General features: G+C 35.7%; 1 protein-coding gene across 20 annotated transcripts in view; it reads right to left on the bottom strand.

The window, feature by feature from the left end:
* IQCM (IQ motif containing M) overlaps positions 1-25,565 on the bottom strand; it is a 674,133-nt gene that overhangs the window by 625,339 nt on the left and 23,229 nt on the right. For 9 of the 20 annotated variants that reach the window (XM_045056865.1, XM_045056877.1, XM_045056874.1 and 6 more), the window contains exon 1: positions 8,692-9,273. The exons of 4 other annotated variants lie outside the window; for them this stretch is intronic. The gene's annotated coding sequence lies outside the window, so the exon portion shown is untranslated. Of the gene's footprint in view, positions 1-2,189; positions 2,724-3,897; positions 3,950-8,691; positions 9,274-25,565 lie in introns of those variants that run through there. 7 more of the 20 variants (XM_045056868.1, XM_045056872.1, XM_045056875.1 and 4 more) reach the window with 5 other exon arrangements.

The raw sequence follows: 25,565 nt of genomic DNA, 5'->3' as shown, positions 1-25,565 counted from the left end.
GTCTCCCCAGGATGACAGGGATAAAGAAATTAACAATGAAATTAACATTGAAAGAAATTAACAATGAAATCCCAAGTTGAATCTGTTATTCAAACTAGGATACTTTCAGAGTGAGAGAAGTGCTTCTAAAAATTAAGCCAGGATAACAGACATAAACAAGTCTGTCCAGGGAAAACTGGGACATACAGTTACCCTAACTATGGTATTCAATGTTTTGCAGTTTAAGTTTTTCAAAAATGTTATTTTATTTTTTGACTAGAACAAAGCCATGAGATAAATAACACAACACAATCCCCACTTTTAGATGGGAAAACTAAGCCTCAGAGAAAGTAAATGAGTTACCTAAGGTTTACACAACTAATAAATGATGGGACCAGGGCCTGAGCTGAGATCTTCTAATTGCACATCTAATATCTTTCCACTATAACACACTTGCCTCATCATTCGCTGTAACTACTACATATGCATATAAATTCTATAATGACAACTTGTGGGAAGCATTGTTCTTCTGATTATAATATATATACAGAAATATAGGGAGAAAACATTTACCAGTTTGATGGCATTTTCACTTTCATAATAAAAATTATGTGGATAAATGAAGACAGACTAATCAAAGGAAACTATATGACAGAGCTGACCTACAAAAAAAAAGATAAGAGCCAAAACAATTTCAAATAAAATCAGAGTCTAAAGAGGGACATCCTCATCACTGTTATTCAAAATTGTCTTGTACATTGTAATGGATAAATATTGGATAAGAAGAGATAAAGTCATCTCCTTTTCCTAATAAGACTGTTATAATAATAGTGACAATGACCAGAATTTTTAAAAATTGGTAAGATAGTCAGATTCAAAATAAATATTTTAAAACTCAGTAATATTTGTATTTTCCAGCAATAAGTTCTCCGTCCTACCAATCCCAGACTCCTCCAGACTTCTTCTCATTTCATATAGAGTTTTGTCCCCAGTTATATTTTTCCAGTCTTGAACAGAATACCTAACATCCTACTCTGAAGTGTCTGGTTTGGATTATTTCTCCAAATCCAGAGCTACGAACAGGACAATGATTTATTCTGCATCTGTGACCAATAGGACTTGCTAACATATTACTTTCAGGACAAAAGACTGCTTCTAAACAAAATTCTACCCTTAGTCTTAGAGCCACTGGCAAAAAATTCCTGGATATTTTAAAATGGCAAATTTCTTTCAGTCTTTAAGAACGTATACCTACTGACATCCAATATCAAAACACTCAATGCAGACAAGGAAAAAAAATGTCCATGATAAAAGGATGCATGTGTGATTTTTTTTTGGGGGGGGGGGTGGCAGGTGGGAATTGTCCACTTCACTATTAGCTCCCTAACAATCTGATATAACCTGTTTCAAATACCTCTTTCAGTCACTACAATCTCTTTATTTCTAAAATGACAGCAGTTTCTACAAAACTCAAAAACTAGTTGATTTATCAATGATATTTATGTGTCATCCTTTTAAAGAACACTGGTAACATTAAAAGAATTTCCGTATCATTGCTGTGTTGAGATTTATTCTTTGAGAACTTGCATCTTTGTGTCTGTAGTAGATATTTGTGACTCTCCTTGTGGGCTTGGTGAAGTGAGCAGCCGTGTGAAGAAGCCCACATGGTAAAGAACTGCAACAGCCTCTGGGAACTGCATTGGCTTCTAGGATCTGAGGATCTGTGTGGTTTTAGGACCACAGGAAATGGATTCTGACAACGACCTGAATGAGCATGGAAGTGGATTCTTCTCCAGTCAAGCCTCCAGTTGAGAAAGCAGCCTGGCCAATACAGTAAATAAAGCCTTGTGAGACCTTGAAGCACAAAGCACATTCAAGCCATGCCCAGAATCCTGGTCCATAGAAGCTGTATGTGTTGTTTTAAGCCATTATTTGTAATAATTTGTTACACAGCATCATGAAACTAATGTATCTTCCAATGTCTCTGTCTTAGAGTAAAATCCCAAGTCATTTTCACAGTTTGGCCCCTTGCTACCCACTCTAACTTCATCTTCTCCCATTTCACCACTGCAGACTTTGCTCTAGCTACAATGGCCTCTTTGCTTGTCAAATAGAACAGACTTCCGTATTTCCTATATGACAGACTGGCTGAGCCTTCAGCATTCTGCCTGGAATGCTGTTCCCAGATACCTGCTTAGCTCACAACTCACCTTCTTCAGGTACCTATTCAGAGATCACTTTGTTGGAGACAACTTCCCCTGGAAAAAAAAAATAGGAATTCCAACCCCCATTCAACATGCACTGCTAACATCTGACTACTTTATTTTCCCCACAGCACTCTCATATCACCACCTGATAGGTATTTATTCATTTATCTGTTTATTGTATCTGTCCCTGTACCAGAAGGTAAAGTCCAAGGGGGCAGAGATTTTTTGTTGTTGTTACTGTTGTTAACCTATATATGTGCAACATGTGTTAAATAAATAAATTGATAGATAAGTTAACAAATTAATTAATCAAAGCAAATGCACTATTAAAGAAATGAGAGAGGAGTTAACAAAATGACTTAGTGTAGAGATACATTTAATCTAACAAATAGAATAGAAAAAGCATTCAGAACTATAACAAATTACAATTTCCTAACTCCTCATGATCCAGGTGGGGAAAATGGTATATATATTTTTTCTAATTGGGGCCTCTGGGTGGCTCAGTTGGTTAAGCGTCTAACTCAGGTCCTGATTTCACAGTTCATGGGACTGAGCCCATCAAGCAGTGCAGAGCCTGCTTGGGATTCTCTCTCTCCCTCTTTCTCTATCTCCCCTGCCAGCTCATGCTCTCTCACACTCTTTCTCTCAAAAACATTTAAAACATTATATACAGTAAACATTTAAATATATATACAGTAAAACCTTGGTTTCCAAGCATAATTTGTTCCAGAAACATGTCGTAATCTAAAGCACTGGTATATCAAAGCGAATTTCCCCACAAGAAATAATGGAAACTCAGATGATTCATTCCACAGCCCAAAAATATTCATATAAAAATGATTATAATAGTGTAATATAATAGAAAATAATAAAGAAAATACAAAATATAAAGAAAAATAAGCAAATTAACCTGCACTTACCTTTGAAAACTTTTGTGACTGGTGTGAGGGAGACAATAGAGAGGAGGGTTATTGTGTAAGACGACTTTCATTATCACCAACAGAATCACTGCTATCTTTTGGCTCAATGGAATCTTTTTCTGCATGGGGGCCACTGTATATGCTTGTACAGATGTTGACTACAGCACAGTATTAATAAACTCTTGTCATATACTGTATTTAATGTAACTGGCAATAAGGCAGCAGAGGAAAAGGTCTGTATGTGCAGACAGCCTGATCTAGAATGAAGCAAAGAATTCCTGAGCTTACTCTTGTATGGAAAAGCAAAGGACTGTCCCTAGGTGCTTTGAAGTGACAAAAAATACCAGTTGTGGTGGTACCAGTTGTACCTGGTACTACCTGGTAGTATCTGGTAGTACCAGTTGTGGGCACCTTCCAATGTTCTGAAAAATCACCAATTTCTGCCAAACACTACAGCCTGAGACCGAGCATCTGAGCATGGGAAATGATCACCCACAATCCCACAGCAAGAGAGAGAGAGAAGAACCATTGGCTCCATTGTGATCATGTGATGTTCAGCATCATGTACTACTTGTATTGCAAGACATGGCTTATTTATCAAGTTAAAATTTATTAGAGATGTTTGCTCATCTTGTGGAACACTCTCTCATAACCAGTAACCCCCAATCCAAGGTTTTGCTGTGCATGTGTATGTGTGTGTGTGTGTGTGTGTGTGTGTGTGTGTGTGTAGGAGCACACCCCCCCCACACCCACATACACATATATTTCCTAATCATGGGAATTGGACTTACTCCATATTTCACAACAACTTCCACACGACAATGGAGCAATGACTAAAATGTTCTAAGAGAAAGAGAGAATTACTTTACTATTTTATACTCAATCAGATTTTCTCTTTAGATTCAGGCAATTGAGTTTATTAAGCAAAAAAAAATCATAAGAAATATAATTTCTACAATAGCTTTATGAAAACTGAAGTTCTACCAGTCAAGAAATTAATGACATAAGGGGCTCGGAAATGGAAAAGCAAGAATGAATAAAGTAAGTGTTGGTGGGCATTGAATCAATTTAAATAAATCTAGTTAGACAACTACAGAAATTTGCTAGAAAATACATTTTGAATGCTTTAAACTTTGACAAAGAGAAATAATATAACTGACAAAGCTGAAAGACTGGTGGAGAAGTGGTAAGAGGAAGTAAAAGGATAATAGAATATTTCCTCATAATTCACATGAGGGAGAAAATTTATATTATCTCAAAAATTGAAGCCTGAAATTTTTGTAATGGCCCAAACAACTTAATTTATTCTTCATAATAATTTTAGTAACCTTAGATCTTTTCAGAATTGTTTTTACAAAGTTCTTCTGTAGATTGGCATAAAGTAAATATTTAGGCTTTGTGGGATGCACACAATCTCTCTTATGTTTTTCTTTCTTTATTTCTTCTATAACTCTAAAAATGTGAAGACCAACCTTAACCCCCAAGCTACACAAAAACAGGCCTTGGGCTGAATTTGACCTGCCTGCTGTATTTTGTTGACTCCTGGCTAAATAACATTCCATTGTTCTTTCATTTCCACTGTAGAATGTTTTGATTCTGTTAAATGTAAGTAAAGCTGATTGTGGTATTTTGTATTTAAACCTGTATGATAATTTCTAGGGCTTCCACTTTTGGCCAAGATGTACCCAGCAGGTATAATTCATGATGTTTGACATCCAATCAAAAATTATCAAGCACACAAAAAACCAGGCCTATATGAACAATAAGGAGGGGGAAAAACCTAAATTAAAACCAACATGGAAATTACACAGATGATAAAATTTGTAGACAAGAACATTAGACTAGCTATTACAGCTGTATTCCATATGTTCAAATAGCTAGAAGAAAGATTGAGCATGTTATGCAAAAACCTGGAAGATATTTAAGACTCAAATATAACTTCTAGAAGTGAAAACTTCAATGTCTAAGATCTTCAAAAATATATACTGGGGGCACCTGGGTGGCTCAAGCGGTTAAGCGTATGGCTTTTTTTGATATCAGCTCAGCTCATGATCCTGTGGCTCATGAGATCAAGCCCCACATGAGGCTCTGCACTGACCACATGGAGCCTACTTGAGATTTTGTCTCTCCTCCTCTCTCTGCTCCTCCAATGTTCACTCTCTCCCTGTGCCTCAAAATAAATAAACATTAAAAAAAAATTTTAAATACACCAGATGGGATTAACAGAGATAAACGCTGCAAGAGAAAAAATTAGTAAACCTGTAAGTGTATGAGTAGAAATCACCCACACTGAAACACATAAGGAAAAAGGCTGGAAAATAAATGAAGAAAGTGTCCGTGAGTTGTGGGAATATTTAAACTGATCCTACAATTTACCAATATTCTGCTCATTGTTTAACTGAATCCTTGAGAGAGAGAACACAGAAAAATATTTGAAAATACAACCACCAAACTTCATCAAAATTTCCAAATTTTATGAAAACTGTATTACCATATATGCAAGAAACTCAATTAACCCAGGCACAAGAAAAAAACGAACCACAAGAAATTGTTTAAAACCAGTGATAAAGAGAAAAACCTAAAAGCAGCCAAGGAAAAGACACATTGCATACAGGGAAACAAAAATACAAATTAAACCAGTGAAAAGCCAAAAGGTAGTGGGGTCACATTTTTAAAGTAATAAAAGAAAAGAATTGGCAACCTAAAATTCTAAACCTATGGGGGAAAAAAAGCTTTCAAAAACAAAGGTATATACTTATTAAAATGGCTAAAATCTAGAACACTGACAAAACCAAATGCTGACAAGGATGCGGAGCAATGGCAACTCTCATATATCACTGGTGGGAATGCAAAATGGTACAGCTACTGTGGAAGACAATTTGGTTTCTTACAAAACTAAACTTACCATACAATCCAGTAATCATTCTCCCTGGTATTTACCAAAGACGCTGAAAACTTATGTCCATGCAAAAACCTATAAGGATATTTATAGCAACTTTATTCATAATTGCCAATACCTGGAAGCTATCAATATGTCCTTCGGTAGATGAATGGGTAAATAAACTGTGGTACATCTAGACAATGGAATATTATTCAGTGCTAAAAAGAGCTATCAAGCCATGAAAACATACAGGGGAACCTTAAATGTGTATTACTATTATATGATTCTAACTATCTGGCATTCTGGAGAAGGTAAAACTGTGAAGACAAAAAAAAAATTAAATGGTTTCTAGGAAGCAGGGGTAAGATAGAGACACAGGCAGAGGAGAGAGGAGTTTTTTTAGGGCAGTGAAAATACTCTGTATGAAATTATAATGATAGATCTATGTCATTACACATTTTTACAAACCCATGTAAGATACAATGCCAAGAATGAACCTTAAGAAAAACCAAGGATTTGGGGTGACCATAATGTGCCAATTTAAGTTCATCCTTGGTAAAGAAAAAAAAATGTACCATTCTTGTAAGTGATGTTCATAATGGGGGAGGCTATGCATGTGTAGGGGCAGCAGGTATATAGGTAATCTGTCCCCTGCTCTAAATTTTATTGTAAACCTAAAACCGCTCTTAAAAATAGAAAGCCTTAAAAAATATGACTTACTAATGATCAATAAGCACATGAAAAGATGCTCAACATCATTAGTCATTAGGGAAATGCGAATCAAAACCATAATGATTTATCACTTCACACCCACTAGAATGGCTATAATTAAAACAGACAATAACAAGTTTTGACAAGGATGTGGAGAAATAGGAACCCTCATACACTGCTAATGGGAGTGTAAAATGGTGTAACTACTTTAAAAAATAATTTGTCAGTTTCTCAAAATATTAAATATAAAATAACCATATAACCTGGCAATTCAACTCCTAGATATCTACCAGGAGAAATGAAAATACGTTCACATAGAGTTACACACAAATGTTCACAGCAGCATTATTCAAAACAGCCAAAAAATGGAAAAAAATCAAATACCCATCAACTGATGAATGTGTTTACACCTATACAACAGAATTCTATTTGGTGATTTAACACAACAATAAAGTCCCAATACATGCTACAACATGGAAGAATGTCAAAAATATTATGCTTAATGAAAGAAGCCAGACACAAATTAATGCTATTTATATTATCCTAGCTATATGAAATGCCCAGTAAAAGTGCCATAAAGTAGATTAATGATTGCATATGGCTGGGGGAAGGAATGAGGATTTAGTACAAATGGGCATAAGATTTGTTCTTGAGATCATGGAGATGTTCTAAAATTAGACTGTGGTGATAGTTGCACAACTCTGCAAATACGCTAAAAATCACTGAATTGTATACTTAAAATGGAGTTACAATATCTTAATTAAATCTAACCTAAGCTATTTGAAAAACACAAAAGTAAATAAAGACTTTCCCAGACATAGAAAAGAATTTATCACCAGCAAACTTGCGCTATAATAATTGTGAAAGTAAGGCCTTCCTTCAAATGCAAAATGATATAATATAGAAACCTGGATCTAAACAAAGAAATGAAGGGGTGCCTGGGTGGCTCAGTCGGCTGAGCATCCAACTTCAGCTCAGGTCGTGATCTTGCAGTTTGTAAGTTCAAGCCCCACGTCAGGCTCTATGCTGACAGCTCAGAGCCTGGAACCTGCTTCAGATTCTGCGTCTCCCTTTCTCTCTCTCTGCCCTTCTCCTGCTCGTGCTCTGTCTCTCAAAATCAAATAAATGTTAAAAAAAAATTAAAGGAATGGAGCAAACAGAAAATGATAACTAGTGGGTAAATATAAAAGACTTAATCATTTTTTAAATGTCTTTCAAAAAATTGTTTAAAGTGAAAATATTAACAATATATTGTGATACATATAACATATAACAGGTGATGGGGATTAAGGAGCACATTTGCCATGAAGTACACTGGGTGTTATATGGAAGTGTTGAATCACTATATCATACATCTGAAACTAATATTACACTGTATGTTAACTAAGTGGAATTTAAATAAAAACTTTTTTAAAAAGAAGTAAAATATATGAAAATAGCACAAAGGCCAGGAGAAAAGAAATGGAAGCAAACTTATAAGCTAACTATGTTATGGAAAAAGAGGATAAAAAGTGGAAAAAATAGAAAACAGATAGCAAGATGAAAGCTTTAACCCCAAACATATCAATACTAATATTAAATGTAAATGGTATAAATACTGCAAATTTAAAATCCTTTGAAATGAGAGTTTCTTGTTGGGTAAAAAGGAACAACCAACTATATGCTGCCTATAAGAAATCCACTTAAAATATAGAGAGAAATAGATTAAAAGAAAAAGAGTGGAAAAGATATGCCATGCTAACACTAATCAAGATAATGTTGAAGTAGTTATATTAATATCAGACAAAACAGATTTTTTAGCAAAAAATTTCACCAGAGATAAACAGAGTTATTTCACAGTGATAAAGAAGTCAATTTATCAAGAGGACATAACAATCCTTAATGCTTATGTACCTAGTAACAGAGCTTTAAAATACATTAAGCAAAAAATGGCAGAACTTAAAGGATAAATCAATAAAATAAAATTTATAGTCAGAGATTTCAACATACTTACCTTAGTAACTAATAGAACAAATTGGCAGAAGGTCAGTAAGGATATACAACACTTGCATAATACTATCAACCAACTTAATCTAACTGACATTTACAGAACATTCTACCTGACAACAGACAAAAACACATTCAATTCAAGTAGACTGAGAATAATTATTGGGTAGAGCACATTTCAAGGAATAAAACAATCTTAATAAATTTAAAACAATATAAATCATGTAAAGTACGTTTTCTGATAACAATGGCACTAAATTGGAAAGAAACAACAGAAACATAGATAGCAATAACAGAAACATAGCAGAAAAATCTCTAAATGTTTGGAAGCTAAGTGGTGCTCTCCTAAATAACTCAAAGGTCAAAGAAGAAATCAAAAGAGAAATTAGAAAACATTATGAACTGAATAAAAATGACAATACAACATACTAAAATTTATGGGATTCAATTAAAGTAGCTTTTACAGAAGAGTGCTATTTTGAAGGGGCACATGCACCCCAATGTTTATAGCAGTGCTACCAACAATAGCCAAATTATGGAAAGAGACCAAATGTTCATTGACTGATGAATGGATAAAGAAGATGTGGTAAATATATATAATGGAATATTACTCAGTGACCAAAAAGAATGAAAAAGAATGAAATCTTGCCATTTGCAATACCGTGGATGGAACTAGAGTGCATTATGCTATGCTAAATAAGTCAGAGAAAGACAAATATCATGACTTCACTCATATGTGGAATTTAAGACACAAAACAGATGAAAGTAAAGGAAGGAAAGCAAAAATAAAAACAGAGAGGGAGATAAATCATAAGATACTCCTTGTGAGGAAATAAATTCTACTTAAATAAATGGGTTAGAAAAAAGCTTAGGTCAGAAAGCTGCCGCCACCACAGGGTGAAAGTGCCAGGGATAGCTAGCAAGATATTATAATAGGATCATGAGTAACTTGTTATATCATCTGCAGGAAATTACTTTCCATCTGGCACCAATGTACCTTGATCACAAACTCCACTTGTTCCCCAGACCCTTTGCTTCTTACTCACACAAGTTAATGGTTACTATTTGATTGTTTTCTCCACATTCACGAGTATAAGATCTTATTTTCTTCACATTCACCATGTGTGTAAGATCTTGAGAGCTCAATAAATACAGAGATGAAAACCCTGTTCGGGGCTCTTGGCTCCTCCTGGACATTAACCTCTCTCAAATTTAATTCTGCATCCACTCTCTTGCTGGACAAGAGAGAACTCTGGACTCATAGTCTGAGACAACTCTTAAATACAGAGAACAAACTGAGGGTTGCTGGAGGGTGTTGGGTGGGGGGGATGAGCTAAATGGGCACAGGGCATTAAGGAGAGCACTTGTTTCAATAAGCACTGGGTGTTATATCTAAGTGATGAATCACTAAATTCTATTCCTGAAATCATTATTACACTGTATGTTAACAAGCTTGGATTTAAATTTAAAAAAAATAAAATAAAATAATAAAGAAGTATCTACAAAGAAACATAGCACCAAATGTCTATATTAGGTAAAAAGAAAGTTTTCAAAACAATGGCCTCAGCTTCCACCTTAACTAAAACACACACACACACACACACACACACACACACACACACAGAAAAAGAATAATAAATTAAATCCATATTAAGTAAGAGAAAATAATAATAAAGATCAAAGTGAAAATCAATGATACAGAAAACAAAAATAGAGAAAAATCAATGAAATTCAAAGCTAGTTCTTCTGACATCAATAAAATTGGTAAACTTGTAGCAAGACTGATCAGCAAAAAAAAAAAAAAAAGAGAGAGAGAGAGATAAAATAGAATTTACCAATATCACAATTAAGGGTGATATCACTAGTGTCTATAGAAATTAAAATAAGAGAATATTAATAATTTATGCCAATAAATTAAGCAATTTTGATGAAATGGAAAAATTCCTTAAAAGACACAAACTACCAAAGCTCATTCAAAAAAAAAAAAAAAAGACATGAATGGCAAAGAAGTCTACTGAGTAAGTCAAATTTGTAGTTAAAAACCTTCCTAAAAATAAAACTCCTGGCTCAGATGTCTTTACTGGTGGGTTGTATGAATACCAGGAGGCAGGGTTGCTAGGGACTATGTCAGAGTCTGTCAGAAATAGTATATACTTTGATCCTATTTTAATAAAACTATTTCTATTTAAGTACTTTCCATTCACTTCATATGGCTATGCATCCATCTATAATGTAGAGAATGTTTATTTAATAACAGATACTATTTCTGAGTGGGGACTTAGCAATTTTCAGCTTTCTTCTTTGTAACTTTACATGAAATGGGTGTATATCACTTTTATAAAACATTCTAGTAGAATAATAAAATATTCTTTTGGAAAGTAATAGTGAAGCCCCAAATTAGTGTAATGTCATTAATATGTCACTAAAACAAGAGTATTTCAAGTAGAAATATTTGATCAAGTGATTAATTCAGCAGAGAGCTTGATAAGCAAGAGAGCTGAAAAAATACCATTTGGATTAGTAATTAGGAGATCAGTACACCTTCTACAAAGTTGAATGGGGAAGCCAAATTATAGGGTGTTAGGCAGTGAGTGAGTGGTAAGGCAGGAGAAAAAAATGGTTTAAAACACTTATTTGAGAAATTAGGCTCTGAAAGGATGGTATCTATACCCCAGACTAGCTGTGGGAGGAACTGGAAAATTGTTACTCTTTAACTTTACTCCTAAACAAAAAATTACTGGAACACCTAAGCCATCTAATCAATTCATGCAATTGTTAGACAATATCAGTGGACAGAGTACTCTCAGGCCAACTTTCAAAAAGGAGAGAATGGGTTTCCTCATGTAGGGGACTAGAGACAATATGAGATAAAAAATTCTAGCTTCAAGAAGAACAACTGAGATTATACTTGTCCTGAAAGTAAATGAATTCTTTTTTTTTCTACAAAATAAAGTGATTACAAAGGAAAAGAAAAAAAGGATATCTTAATATAGTCAATTAAGCTTAGAGAACACTGTGATCAAATTAGCCTTACTATCATTCAGATTATATATTCTTTACAAGACTGTTTTGTATACATTACTGAAATAACTTTCTGATTTCTAAAATATATTTACAGAATTTCAAATTTTTCCTTAAATCTGTAGATGCTTGAAATCACATTCCCCACCATATCCTTAAGAGTGGTTATCCTCTGACTTCAGTTTTTAAACAAGGAAATCAATAGGCTGATTTCAGTAAATGTAAAAAATTCTCAGGTGCATCCTATTAAAATTCATATCTACAGACATTTTTAAGATGACTTATAATTTGCCAAGCTATATTTAGACCCCTTAAAAAAATTAAAACTCCTGAATGACCAGCAAATTCATACTATTTATAAATAAAAATACCCACTGTCATTTATCTGTTAAATAAATCAGAATTTAACAATTGCATTTCACCTGCTAAGTTTTCAATGTAACCACATATTATAGCTCAACTGAAAAGAGGCAGATGATTCCAATGGTTCTATATTTTTTGTTTACTTGATTTTTCTACTGGAAACTGAATGAAGAGAGCCAAATTAATCCTTTGAGCCTTCTCTTTGTATTACTATTGTTCATTGACAAACCTTCCACACAATCCCTGGGCTTTCAGCTCCAACCTGATTGTCCTCAGAATGTTTAGCTCCCTTCATGCCCTTAGTAAGCTAGTTTTAAAATACATTATATCCATGGGTGCCTGGGTGGCTCAGTCAGTTGACTTCAACCCAGGTCATGATCTCATTGTTCATGAGTTCAAGCCCTGGTCAGGCTCTGAGCTATCAGCACAGAGCCTGGAACCTACTTCGGATTCTGTGTCTCCCTCTCTCTCTGTGTCTCTCTGCCCTTCCCCACTCATGCTCGCTCTCTCTCTCTCTCTCTCTCTCTCTCTCTCTCTCCCTATCCATATCTATATTTCTTCTTTATTAAAGAATTATCTATAATGATCAGCATTTTAGTCTAGGTCATGATATATGGCTTTCTGGTAAATGATATTTCTCAGGCAAATACCTGCTCAAATTTCTTAATCAGGTACTTCAGAAAAGGGCAAAAATTCAGATCGAGAAAAGCTGTGCTGTTTCGAAGGGGCACATGCATTCCAATGTTTATCGCTGTGCTATCAACAATAGCCAAATTATGGAAAAAGCCCAAATGTCCATCAACTGATGAATGGATAAAGAAGATGTGGTATATATATGTACAATAGAATATTACTTGGCGATCAAAAATAATGAAATCTTGCCATCTGTAACAAAGGTGGATGGAACTAGAGTGTATTTTCCTATGCGAAATAAGTCAGAGAAAGAAAAATATCAAATGACTTCACTCATAAGTGGAATTTAAGATACAACACAAATGAACATAAGGGAAGGGAGGCAAAAATAATATAAAAACAGGGAGGGGGACAAAACATAAGAGACTCTTAAATACAGAGAACAAACAAAGGGTTGCTGGAGGGGTTGTGAGTGAGGGGATGGGCTAAATGGGCAAGAGGCATTAAGGAAGACACTTGTTGGTATGAGCACAGGGGTTTATACGCTGTGGATGAATCACTGTCCACCCTGAAATCATTATTGCACTACATGCTAACTAACTTGGATATAAATTTAAAATAATAATAATAATAAAGAATTCAGATCAAGAGATAAACATCTTTTTTTTATTATTTATTGTTGAGAAAGAGAGACAGAGCACAAGAGGGGGAGGGGAAGAGAGAGAGGGAGACACAGAATCTGAAGCAGGCTCCAGGCACTGAGCAGTCAGCACACAGCCCAACTCAGGGCTCAAACTCATGAACCACGAGATCATGACCTGAGCCAAAGTCGGAAACTTAACTAGCTGAGCCACCCAGTCACCCCCAGAGATAAGCATCTCAATTGCATATAAATGTTGGAAAGTCTCTTTTTTTACTGAAAAGTAAAATATGCTATTGTAAAAAATAGCAATAGCTATTACAAAAACCTATAGCTCATTAAGCCAATAAGGTCCTTTGTACCAACTATTCCTATATCATCTATGTAACCTTAGACTAACTATACTTATAGAGTCTATCTTAATCGTTCACGAAATACTTGGCATTTGATAAAATTTGATTTTTATTTCATCCTCTATCACTATTTAATATTTACCATTAACTAATTTTGTATGTCTATCTTCCATAAACAAAGAAAACTGGATCTGTTTCTGTAACAGGTTTCAGAGAGCAAAGTAAAACTTAAGGTCAGCAAAAGGGGAATGCATAGGCTCATTAAATTTAAACAAAGTAACACATCACAGGCATGGCTGGATCTAGGGGCTTGAAAATTTCATCAGGACTCATTTTCCATCTTTCCATCTCTCAGCCCTCACCTATGTTGGCTCTGTCCCCAGGAGGATCCCTATATACAGTGAAAAGATGGCTTCCAACAGTTCTAGGCTAACTCTGTCAGTAAACTCTGTTTGCCTTAATTTTAGCAAAGGTCCATGGATAAATTCACTGGCTCTGAAAGCCTTGGCTTGGACCACATGTTCTCTTTGTTCAGTAGAAGTTATATTGTCCCCTGGAGATATACACACACTACATGGACTAAAAATAGATGACATGTAGTTCTATAAGGAACATCAGGAAAATGTTACTAAATGATTAAACACAAAAAAGATTATTTGTACCAGAAATTTAGATTTTTTCACAATCTAAGGCTAATAACCATATGATATACAGATCAAATTGCAGCCTCTACAAAAATACCATGATACTAATATCCTTTCATTTGGGGCTATCCGGAATTCACATGTCAGAATACCCACCAGAAACCACCATGTTCCTATCTGATAAAACACATGAGAAGAAAAAAAAATAGGTTCCTAATAAAAACATTTTGCGTTAAACAGTATTAACCTGAAGAAGGGAAAACAAAAAAGAGGGAAACTTGTTCAGATTCACACTTCTTTGCTGTAGCAGCCCAGTGAGTAGCTTAAGGCAACATAAAAGTCCGATATAAGCAAAAAGCAAAAGAAAACAATCAGAAAACAGAAACAAATAACACTCTTGCTGACTGAACCAGAAAATCAGTTCAGGAAGAGGTCTGCTATTACGATGATTCACTTCATCCTTCTAATTCTTAAATCTAAGACCTCTTCACTCCCAACTACAAGATCAGTTCTGCAGCAAGATTTCTAATCCTGAAGAATTTAAGGACCCCAGATAAGCAATCCTATATTAATTTAGCCTTGCTCTCAGTCTCCTACTGACTTTGTTCCCTGGGCCTAATAACTGGATTCTTGCTACATTCCTCAAAATGAAAACCCCACTTGGACTGCAATTCCAAGGCTCCCATGTTCCTAAGTTTCTTTTTCTATATGACCCCAACCCTAAAACATCTCTACTTCATTCATTCATTTTTTTCAATAAATTTATATTTAGTGCTGCTAGTTTCTACACATTCTGGTAGGCACCATGGATATAGCATCATCACTGTCCTCATGTTGCAGTTATTGCCTTCCCAGACTCCTCTGATCCCATGCTTTCCCTATCCACTGGGGTGACAGTGGCTTTCCACTATCCCTGCTAAGAACTATCATCTTAATGCCTGACTTTATGAGAGCTCTAGAGAGCACAAACTACAACCAGAGGTGATGTACTATGTTTGTGCCCTCTACGTGCCATTATAGAGTCTGTCTATATATAAACAAATCAAATTAATTAAATTAATAAATAAATTGTGTGTTCATGCATTTTTCAACACCCCAGGACAAAACTGAGAACAAAAAATTTTAGGGGATTTATGGCTCCCTCATTCCCTTTGGTATGTTTCTGATGTTCACCTATCTTCATCTGGTATTTCCTCCTCCCTTCAACCTGCTAGACCTGGACTTCACCCCTACCATCAAGGATGCCTTTTTAGCACTCACTTTTTAGCACTTTATGATCTTCATATGCCACTTCACAGTTCTGCCACTAAGAAGTGAATCTGTGCTCTTTACTAGGAGGGAATTTGAGATATCAGAAAGAAGAAAGCTATCTACTGTCCATCAAATTGGGTGGTAATAGACTAATTACACTGGATTGATACCGAGTATCAAGCTACGGCTTATAAAAATGCCTGACATACAGCATACAGCATGTTATAGTTCTAGAGAGGACATTCACACATATTACGCAGCTGGAAAATCTCAGAGAACCTAAAATGTTAGCAAGTTACACACAAAGAGGGAACAAAAACCCAACTAGAGGGCTCTTTCCAAGTGTACTCAACACAAGTGGAAAATGAAAATGTCCCCCATATCTATGGAGGTCTCTAAGGAGCTCAACTGCATGATATTCTGATAAATGCTCACCCCTATTAATCACAAATCTAATCAGACCACACCTGATTTAAATCCTTCATGGCTTCCCACTGTTCTTGGTATAAAGAAAAAAAAAAAAAAAAAAGAAAACACTTTTGAAAAGTCAGCCCTGTTTTGCATCTTTCCCCAGAGTCCCAAAACTATACCCCCTCAGTTTTCTTCACCTCAGCTGTCCTGCCCTACATTTTCATGTGGAAAGCATCATGCTATCTCCTTCCACAGGTTCTTTGCACTTGCCCTTCCTTCTGAAATGCTCCTCCATCATTGCTCAGGAGTTAACTCCTACTGTTCCCATCTGAGTTGAAGCTTCTTCAGTTAATATTACTCAGGCCAATAAAGTTGTGTCCTCTTCCTTCAGAGCATTTATCACAGTTGTGGTATACTTTCTATATTAATATAATATTTGGAAACTATCAATCTTCTCCAATGAGACTGTAAAGTTCAGGAGAGGAGGAACTGTGTTTATTTTTACTCACCACTGCATCTACAGAACCAACTTACTATTTACTGTGTTTTTAGGCAGTTGGCACATTAGTGATTGACAGCAGTCTTTGGAGTCAGAAAGACCTGGCTTCAAATCCAATTTCCACATTTTACTAGTTCAGATAACTTTGGGATGGTTACCTACTCTCTTAAATCTTAATTTCTTCATTTTTAAAGTAGGAACAATATTAACCTAACCCAACCATACCTTAGATTAATTGTGGAGATTAAAAAATCACGCAGTAGACAAACATAGATGCTTATTTCTTCCAAGGTCCACCACCATTCAAATATACAATTTATATTTGGAAGGAAGGTGAATGATGTTTTGAATTTAATTAAAGAGACCTGTCAAAATTATTTAAGTATAACCTCTACTGTGGATCAGGTACCATAAAAGGATAAACTCAAATAAAATGTGTTCTCTGATGCAAGAAACCCTGAAGTGTTAGTGGGGTGAATAACTCACCTGATATAACTTGTGGGGGTAATTAGACAATGACAATCTGTGCTGTAAATTAAAAGATAAATTAAGGACTGAGGGAAGATCCTTTCACAATTAAGAAAGAAATTCTCCCTACAGCATAGGTTGAAATCATAATATGATTATCAAAAATGGCAGTGAAACAGCACGACTCAGCAACTATAAATTCCATTCTGAGATAACCCAGGGGTCAGGCCATATGTCAAGGAAAAACATACACTCATATGCACACCCACTTCCCTCTAGTATCAATTAAATACATTCCAAATCTAGCTCTTATACATTTATGCTAAAACAATCTGATGACTTCAAGTAAGTAGCTCAGTCATCCAATTTTAATGGTCTTTTTAAATTTATCATCTCAATATTAATAGAAAGATAAATATTATGAACTTATACTCCCTAACAGCCTCTTATATGTTAGATCATTGACTTCATTTTAGAAAGAGCAATGGTTATTTTAGATAATCAAACTTTCAGTAATTAAAAAGGAAGGCAATATAAAGTATGAATAATTTTATTCAGGTACCAAAATTTCCAATGAAAGGATTAATAACGAGATTTATGTTTCATATTTCATTAATATAAACAGCTTTTGTAAGTAACATTATTTACTGACTAAATTTTATTACTGTCTTTTGTTGTTTTTTTCCCTTTTTTTCACTGACTGTAATTATGCTTTCTACCTAGAAAATTTTTAACCTGCAGTCATGCTATTGAATGGCTAAGAATTCTAAAAGGTTCATTCCACATCAGAAATATAAGCACACTTCATATGATGTCCTTATTTTACACCACAGGGATGTTTGAATGAAGAGCCTGTTATAGAATAAGAAGCAAAACTCCAGATTCCCATTTGATTACTTGAAAATTGTCATTAGTGCAAACAGTACACATAAAAACTATCACCCTGTAATCCTAAATCTTAAACTCAACATAGAGATTAAATATCAGTAGAAAAATAAATATGGGTTGAGAAGTAAAGTTTTGTTTTTCTTCCACAACATGGAAGAGAGTATACATGCAACAGACATCAAGAACAGGCTAACCAGAGACTGAACAGATGCAAACAGGATGCCAAGCAAAACTCAGCTTTTTGCCAAAGGTTTTCCCCAAGAGGTGAATTACATTATCCACAAGTATAAGGAAACTGCAGAATTGGTTTGGTAATGAAATACTCTTAGCCACTTTTTAACGTATGATTTAACATTTCTGTTTTCTACTGAATAGGACAGGTTTATTAATTATGTCAGAGGGAAACCCATATTTATTATTCAATGAAAATATAACAGTATTTTAATTTACTTGAGAAGATTTTACCATATGTAAAATCGAAAACATGCATTTTTAAACTGACTTTTGATAGTGTAAGACTATTAATACAATTATAGTGTAATGCTGCAAGATTAAAATTAAATATAAAATTTTCAGGCAGGAGCACTTTGTATTATGTGACGCTAATTGCAACGTATTATAATTTAAACCATATTGTAATTTTCATAAAAGCTACATAAGTTGGGCCACTTCATCATTGGAAGGTTAGATAGCCATATAAAGGAATTTGATTTTTAGAATATTTTCTGTTCAATAGTTCATAGGTGCATCACAGATGATTTTCAAACAACAGAAAAATGTAGCCTATCAGTAACACCTATTTTTGTCTTTGACCCACCATCAGTGATCTTCTTTTATTATTGGCACTCAGTGTTTATAAACAGAAATAAAAACTGGTGGGGCGCCTGGGTGGCGCAGTCGTTAAGCGTCCGACTTCAGCCAGGTCACGATCTTGCGGTCCGTGAGTTCGAGCCCCGCGTCGGGCTCTGGGCTGATGGCTCAGAGCCTGGAGCCTGTTAACGATTCTGTGTCTCCCTCTCTCTCTGCCCCTCCCCCGTTCATGCTCTGTCTCTCTCTGTCCCAAAAATAAATAAACGTTGAAAAATTAAAAAAAAAAAAACTGGCTACTGTGTTTACTGTTTTTATTTTACTAGATTATTTCTAGAATTAGAAAAGCAATCAAACCAAGTCATGAAAAATACAGAAACCCTGCAAAATTGTTGTGAATTAGGCAGTAATGCACCTGACTGGTCCCCAAAGTGTCCAGAGAAACAAAAGCTTTCAGAAGTTTTCAACCATTGCTAAAAGCAGGCTCCACACTTAGCTCCGTGCATTTCAACACTGGAGCAATGTTCATATGTCGTAGACCATCCTACAAAGATACATAAATTGTCTGTATCCTTGACTGGGCACCTGTGACTTTGGAAAATTAAATTTCACATCCATTATTTATGAGGTCAGCACAAATCCCTTGACGGAATTTCAGCCTAATTAGGAAGTATTAAGAAAGGTGCGGATGTCCTAACTAGTTCACATAAATGCTCCACTGGTATAAAAAGTAGGTAACTACCTTCTGACTGAGGACAGGTCATGAATCCACAGTATTTATACCCAAGATCATCTACAGAAATTCAAATTTGTTTTCCTGTTGTAGTTTTGAGTTTTAAGTGTTCAGGACCTATCTTGAAGTTTCTTCCATGCCAAAGGAAGCAGGAGGCAGGAGACCAGATATTTTCCTTTTTTTACTCTTTGCCTTTAGGCACCTCTTCCCCCATTGACTATCATCAGTTCTTTTACTTTACTTCTCCTCATGCCTCTTTGCTCTAATTCCACCAGCTTCTATCCTGCTCCCTCTATTCACTCCTGCTTCCTATCTATAAAATCAAGCAAACCTTAAGATTATTTTAAGTAAAACTCATTTAGGGGTGCCTCAGTGGCTCAGTCAGTTAAGCATCTGACTCTTGGTTGCAATTCTCTCTCTCTCCCTCTCTCTCTGCCCGTCTCCCCTTGCACTATCTCTGTCTCTCTCAAAATAAATAAGTAAATAAAAACTTTAAGCAAAAATCATTTAAAACATATATTGTTTTGGGGTGCTGGGTGGCTCAGTCAGTTGGGCGGCCTATTACAACTCAGGTCATGATCTCGCAGTCTGAGTTTGAGCCCCACATCGGGCTCTGTGCTGACAGCTCAGGGCCTGGAGCCTGTTTCCGATTCTGTGTCTCCCTCTCTCTCTGCCCCTTCCCTACTTGCTCTCTGTCTCTCTCTCTCTCTCTCTCAAAAATAATAAACATTAAAAAAATTTTTTTAAACCATATATTGTTTTGGGGTGCTTTGGTGGCTCAGTCAGTTAAGCATATGATTCTTGATTTCAGCTCAAGTCATGATCTGTCTGTGAGTTTGAGCCCTACATCAAACTCTGTCAGCACAGAGCCTGCTTATGATTCTCTCTCTCCCCCTCTCTCTCTTTTTGCCCATCCCCTGCTGGCACTCTCTCAAAATCAATAAATAAACATTTTTTAAAATATATGTTTTAAATGTGAATATTATATATGGGTTTTAGTTTTTCTATTTTTACCAGAACACAAATTTGTCACCACAAAACTTTCATATATTTTGTTATAATACTTCATTATGGTCATTCAGTTTTAAGACTCAGTCATTCGAGAAGTATTTACTGGATCTGTCCAATATTCGGTCCATGACAGAATTTATAAGGGATCAAGGACAGGTTGGGGGGGCAGAGGAGGACCAGAAGATACTTAAACCTGGTTTCACTCCCCCTAAAATTCTTTAAAAAAAAAAAGGCATAAGCATTTAAATAACATTATGCTCAAAATGTATGTTACTACTGAGGCAGGATAGCAGGCTGAGCACATTTACCTTTCTCCCTTTCAAATAAGACTGAAATGAATCTACAAATGCAGAAAAGGGAATGTGATAGCAAAAAGTGAATTAGGAAGGAAAGCAGAATGGACAGTAAGTTCTGAGTCGTCTACAAAGTTTAATGAATTTGGAGAAGACAGGTTACAGATGGAATTATTGGTGTGACAATATGTATGAAGACAAAACACGGAGCAGCAGATGACGGCTGTGCAGAAGGCAGGTCTATTTTGCCTGAGAGGTCCCAGAAAGGTTCTAACAACACAACCTGCAGGCATGGAAAGCAAAAATAGGTTGTACAGCAATACTGAGGGTATTAAAGGGCTAACTACTGAACAGCTGGCTAAGTCCTTCCCACTTTCACTTTCAGACAACTGGCAGAAATACCACATAATGCAGCCTATCCCTAAAGAATTTAGATATTTTTCCTTGGAAGGCTTACACTCCAAAGGAAAGCATCAGACTGTCTGTTACACAGTACACATCTATCTACCAGTCAACATGCCTACTCAAGTATACGTAGTTTTTACTCAGGGGGACATAGCAATATAAATGGCATAGGAAAGCTACACCAGCGACTTATGCTAATAAAACTTCCTAATTAACAAGTAAAAATGATCAACCATGCACTACCAGACATTTGAAGAAAATAAATAGCACAAGACTAGTCTAAGAAATATTGCATCCATATAATAAAAATAGGTTTCTATGAGGGGAAAAAGGAGTAAATTAGAGAATAAGATTTTTTTTAATTTTTTTTAACGTTTATTTATTATTGAAAGACAGAGAGAGACAGAGTGTGAGCAGGGGAGGGGCAGAAAGAGAGGGAGACAGAATCTGAAGCAGGCTCTAGGCTCTGAGCTGTCAACACAGAGCCCAACGCGGGGCTCGAACTCACAAACTGCGAGATCATGACCTGTGCTGAAGTTGGACTCCTAACCGACTGAACCACCCAGGCACCCCGAGAATAAGATTTTAAGGGAAATTAAAAATATAATTACTGAAATATAGTATGTGTGCCAACTATACTCAAAATGTTTTAAAAAACATAATTATTGAAATTAAATTTCAATGAAAGAACTATAATATAAAGTCAAGAAAACCATGGAGTAAAAAGAAAAAGATAATAAAATGGTAAGATAGAAATACAGATGTGTAGATATTTCAAATTTTATTGTACTTTAATAAACAATATACAAGATATAATTTTTTTATGATTACAAAACCTGCAAAGAGACAAGAAATTCACAAGCAAGAGAATACATACACATTTTCCTTGATAGGGTTACACCCCAATAAACCCAATATATGCTGGAAATATCCTAAATCAATAATGCATTTAATACACCTAACCTACCAAATACAGTATCTCAGCCTAGCCTACTTTAAACACGCTCAGAACACTTAAATTAGCCTATAGTTGGGCAAAATCATCTAACACAAAGCCTATTTAATACTAAAGTGTCTGGGGCACCTGGGTGGCTCTGTCGGTTAAGCGTCCGACTTCGGCTCAGGTCATGATCTCGCAGCGTGTGAGTTCGAGCCCCACGTCATACTCTGTGCTGGCAGCTCGGAGCCTGGAGCCTGCCTTAGATTCTGTGTCTTCCTCTCTCTGCCTCTTCTCCTGCTCTCTCTCTCTCTCTCTCTCTCTCTCTCTCTCTCTCTTTCTCTTCCTCTCTGAAAAATAAGTACTAAGGGGCACCTGGGTGGCTCAGTTGGCTGAGCGTCCGACCTCAGCTCAGGTCATGATTTACAGTCCAGGAGTTCGAGCCCCGCGTCAGGCTCTGTGCTGACAGCTCAGAGCCTGGAGCCTGCTTTAGATTCTGTGTCTTCCTCTCTCTGCCTCTTCTCCTGCTCTCTCTCTCTCTCTCTCTCTCTCTCTCTCTTTTCCTCTCTGAAAAATAAGTAATAAGGGGCACCTGGGTGGCTCAGTCAGCTGAGCGTCCAACCTCAGCTCAGGTCATGATCTTACAGTCCAGGAGTTCGAGCCCCACGTCAGGCTCTGTGCTGACAGCTCAGAGCCTGGAGCCTGCTTCAGATTCTGTGTCTCCCTCTCTCTCTGCTCCTCCCCTGCTCATGCTCTGTCTCTCTCTGTCTCAAAAATAAATAAAAACATTAAAAATTTTTTTCAAAATAATAAACATTAAAATAATAATAATAATAATAATAATAATAATAATAAAGTGTCAGATATCTCATGTAATTTATTGAATACTATACTGAAAGAAATAGAATGGTTGTGTGGGTACTCAATCCACACAGTGGGTTGACTGACTCTCAATCTTGGCTCAGGTCATGATCTCATGGTTCATGAGATCAAGACCTGCATCAGACTGAACTGACAATGTGAAACCTGCTTGGGATTCTCTCTCTCCCTCTCTCTCTCTCTGCCCCTCACCCACTCATGTGTGTGTCTCTCTCTCAACCTCCTCTCTTTCTCAAAATAAACATTTTTTTTAAAAAAAGGAATGGTTGTAAGTGTATTGATAAGTTTATCCTCGTGATCATGTGGCTGACTTGGAGTTGTCACTGCCCAGAATCATGACAGAGTATCATACTGCATATTGCTAGCTCAGAGAAAGATCAAAATTCAAAATCCAAAGTATGGTTTCCACTGAATGTATATGGCTTTTGCATCATCATAAAGTTAAAAAGAAACTGTAAGTCGAACCATTAAAAGTCAGAAACCGTCTATATACAACACAAGCAAGATACAATGATTGAAAAATGGGGTATTCAGGAGATAAATGGAAACTCTATAAAAGAACTAAAGGGAAATTCTAAAACTGAAAAATACAATATTTGAATTTTAAAAATTCTTTCAATGAACTTAACTTCTAGACTGCACAATGCAGAAGAAAGAGTACTACACTTGAGAGTTCAGAAGTGATAAAGAATATATGGATAACACTTTAATTATTTTAAACATCACTTTCTACTATAGTTACTATTACACATGCAGCTTTAGCTTCTGACCTTTCAGATTTGATTTTGCCCAACTGCTATGAATGACATCATTGGTTTCTTCATAGTAATATATTTGTAATTGAGATAAAAACTCAAAAGTGGTAGGTGGTATCTGGAGTCTAGTATAGCTGTCAGCTTCCCATTGGTGTGACTAACCAAGGAAATAAATCAGCTTTCTTTTTTTTTTTTTTTTTATTTTTCAGAGACAGAGCAAGAGAGAGACAGAGTATAAGTGGGGGAGGGGCAGAGAGAGGAAGACACAGAATCTGAAGCAGGCTCCAGGCTCTGTGTCAGCACAGAGCCTGGAGCTGTGAGATCGTGGCCTGAGCCCAAGTCAGGTGCTTAACAGACTGAGCCACCCAGGCAACCCTAAATTCACTTGCTTTTCTACTCACATATGCTATTCTATACGAACAAGCCCAATAATTCCTAAAATAGATTATATTTCAAAGGCTTGACAATTTAGAGCAAACGTAAAAAAAAGAAAAAAGAAACACTAAACTAAAAGAAATTTAGTTTAAACTAAAATATTTTTCAAACCACCAAGGATACAACCACATTGCATTGTCCCTGCCACATAGCAAAACACAAAGAAAAAAATACATCTCTGAGTTATTTCCTTCAATCAAAGAGTTGCTGAATTGACCTACTGAATAATTCTGATATCTCTGCTTTGCTTTTGACAATAATTAGTCTCATAACCCTGATTATTTATTCCCTTAAGTTTAAAATAAACATAGTTTATTTAAATTGCTTTCCTCTAGTTAATGGATGTTTAATTGAATTAAACATTTGTTTGTTTAAATATTAAAAATTAAACATTTGTTTGCTTAAATATTAAACATTTAATGAATAAGACAGAATAAGCACCATATATATTTTATGGCATCTTTCTGATAATAGCTTTGTAAGGGTCTATATTCTCTTTCCCAAAATATTAAAATATACATAACACAAAGCATAACACAAATTCCAAGCAAAAATACAAAGCCATTTCTCCAAAGTAAGCAATAGTATTAACTAAAAGTCCTTTATTGTAGAAAATGAACTCGCCTACAATATTTCCAAGTTCAAAGTTTGTCATTTTCCCATTTCTCTTTCTCCATTCATCTTCTAGGGCTTGGGGCTCACCTTCCCAATCCCAGACATACCATACCTTCTTGTTGGTCTTTAGATGTCAAGTGAGCCCACCTTAGTACCCTCTGCTAAGGTTTGCCTTACACTGAAGAACCACAGGGACAAAATTACTTCCTTCTCTCTTTCTGACCGCCTCAAAATGTCCATTAACTAGAGAAAAACAACTTAATTAAACTAAGCCACACTGGATTCTGAATGATTGATTAATAGACTACTTGACCCTCCCTGGGACATTTTTATTTTTAAAAAGGAGACTGTAATCTAAGTGAATCAGTAATAGACAGAACTTGACACAGTTCAAAAAAGTAGGGGGAAATATATAGGCTTATTCCAGGAAAATATGTTTTGATAGAAGAGCCTTCTGAGGGTCTCTTAAATTATCCCTGTTGGTGGCCACCTAACTCAGCCTCAGTTCCTGACTAGGAGAATAAAGCATTGACTGAAATGCCCTTTTCCAGTTTTATAAGTGAGCAGCAAAGTACTCTCAAAGGGAAGACATTTGACTTTGAAACAGACTTCAGAAGTTGAAGTATGGTTTATTACTCCTCCGGGTGAACTGAGAAATATAAATGCTTCTTTTAACTTGGAGTCAAAATCCCAAGAGCCATCCTTAAACACCAAATATCACTATGACAAAGGTCAAATCCTCTGTCATGTGGAAATGACCCTACAGGTACTCTTTTTAGATTAATCACATGTTTTTTTAACTTTTAATTGGAGGATGAGAGTGAGCACCAGAAATATGTG

This window comes from Felis catus, chromosome B1 (assembly GCF_018350175.1).
Source record: "Felis catus isolate Fca126 chromosome B1, F.catus_Fca126_mat1.0, whole genome shotgun sequence".
NCBI lineage: Eukaryota > Metazoa > Chordata > Mammalia > Carnivora > Felidae > Felis > Felis catus.
The sequence above is the reverse complement of the archived record's forward strand: the minus strand, read 5'-3'. Positions and strand labels throughout refer to the sequence as shown.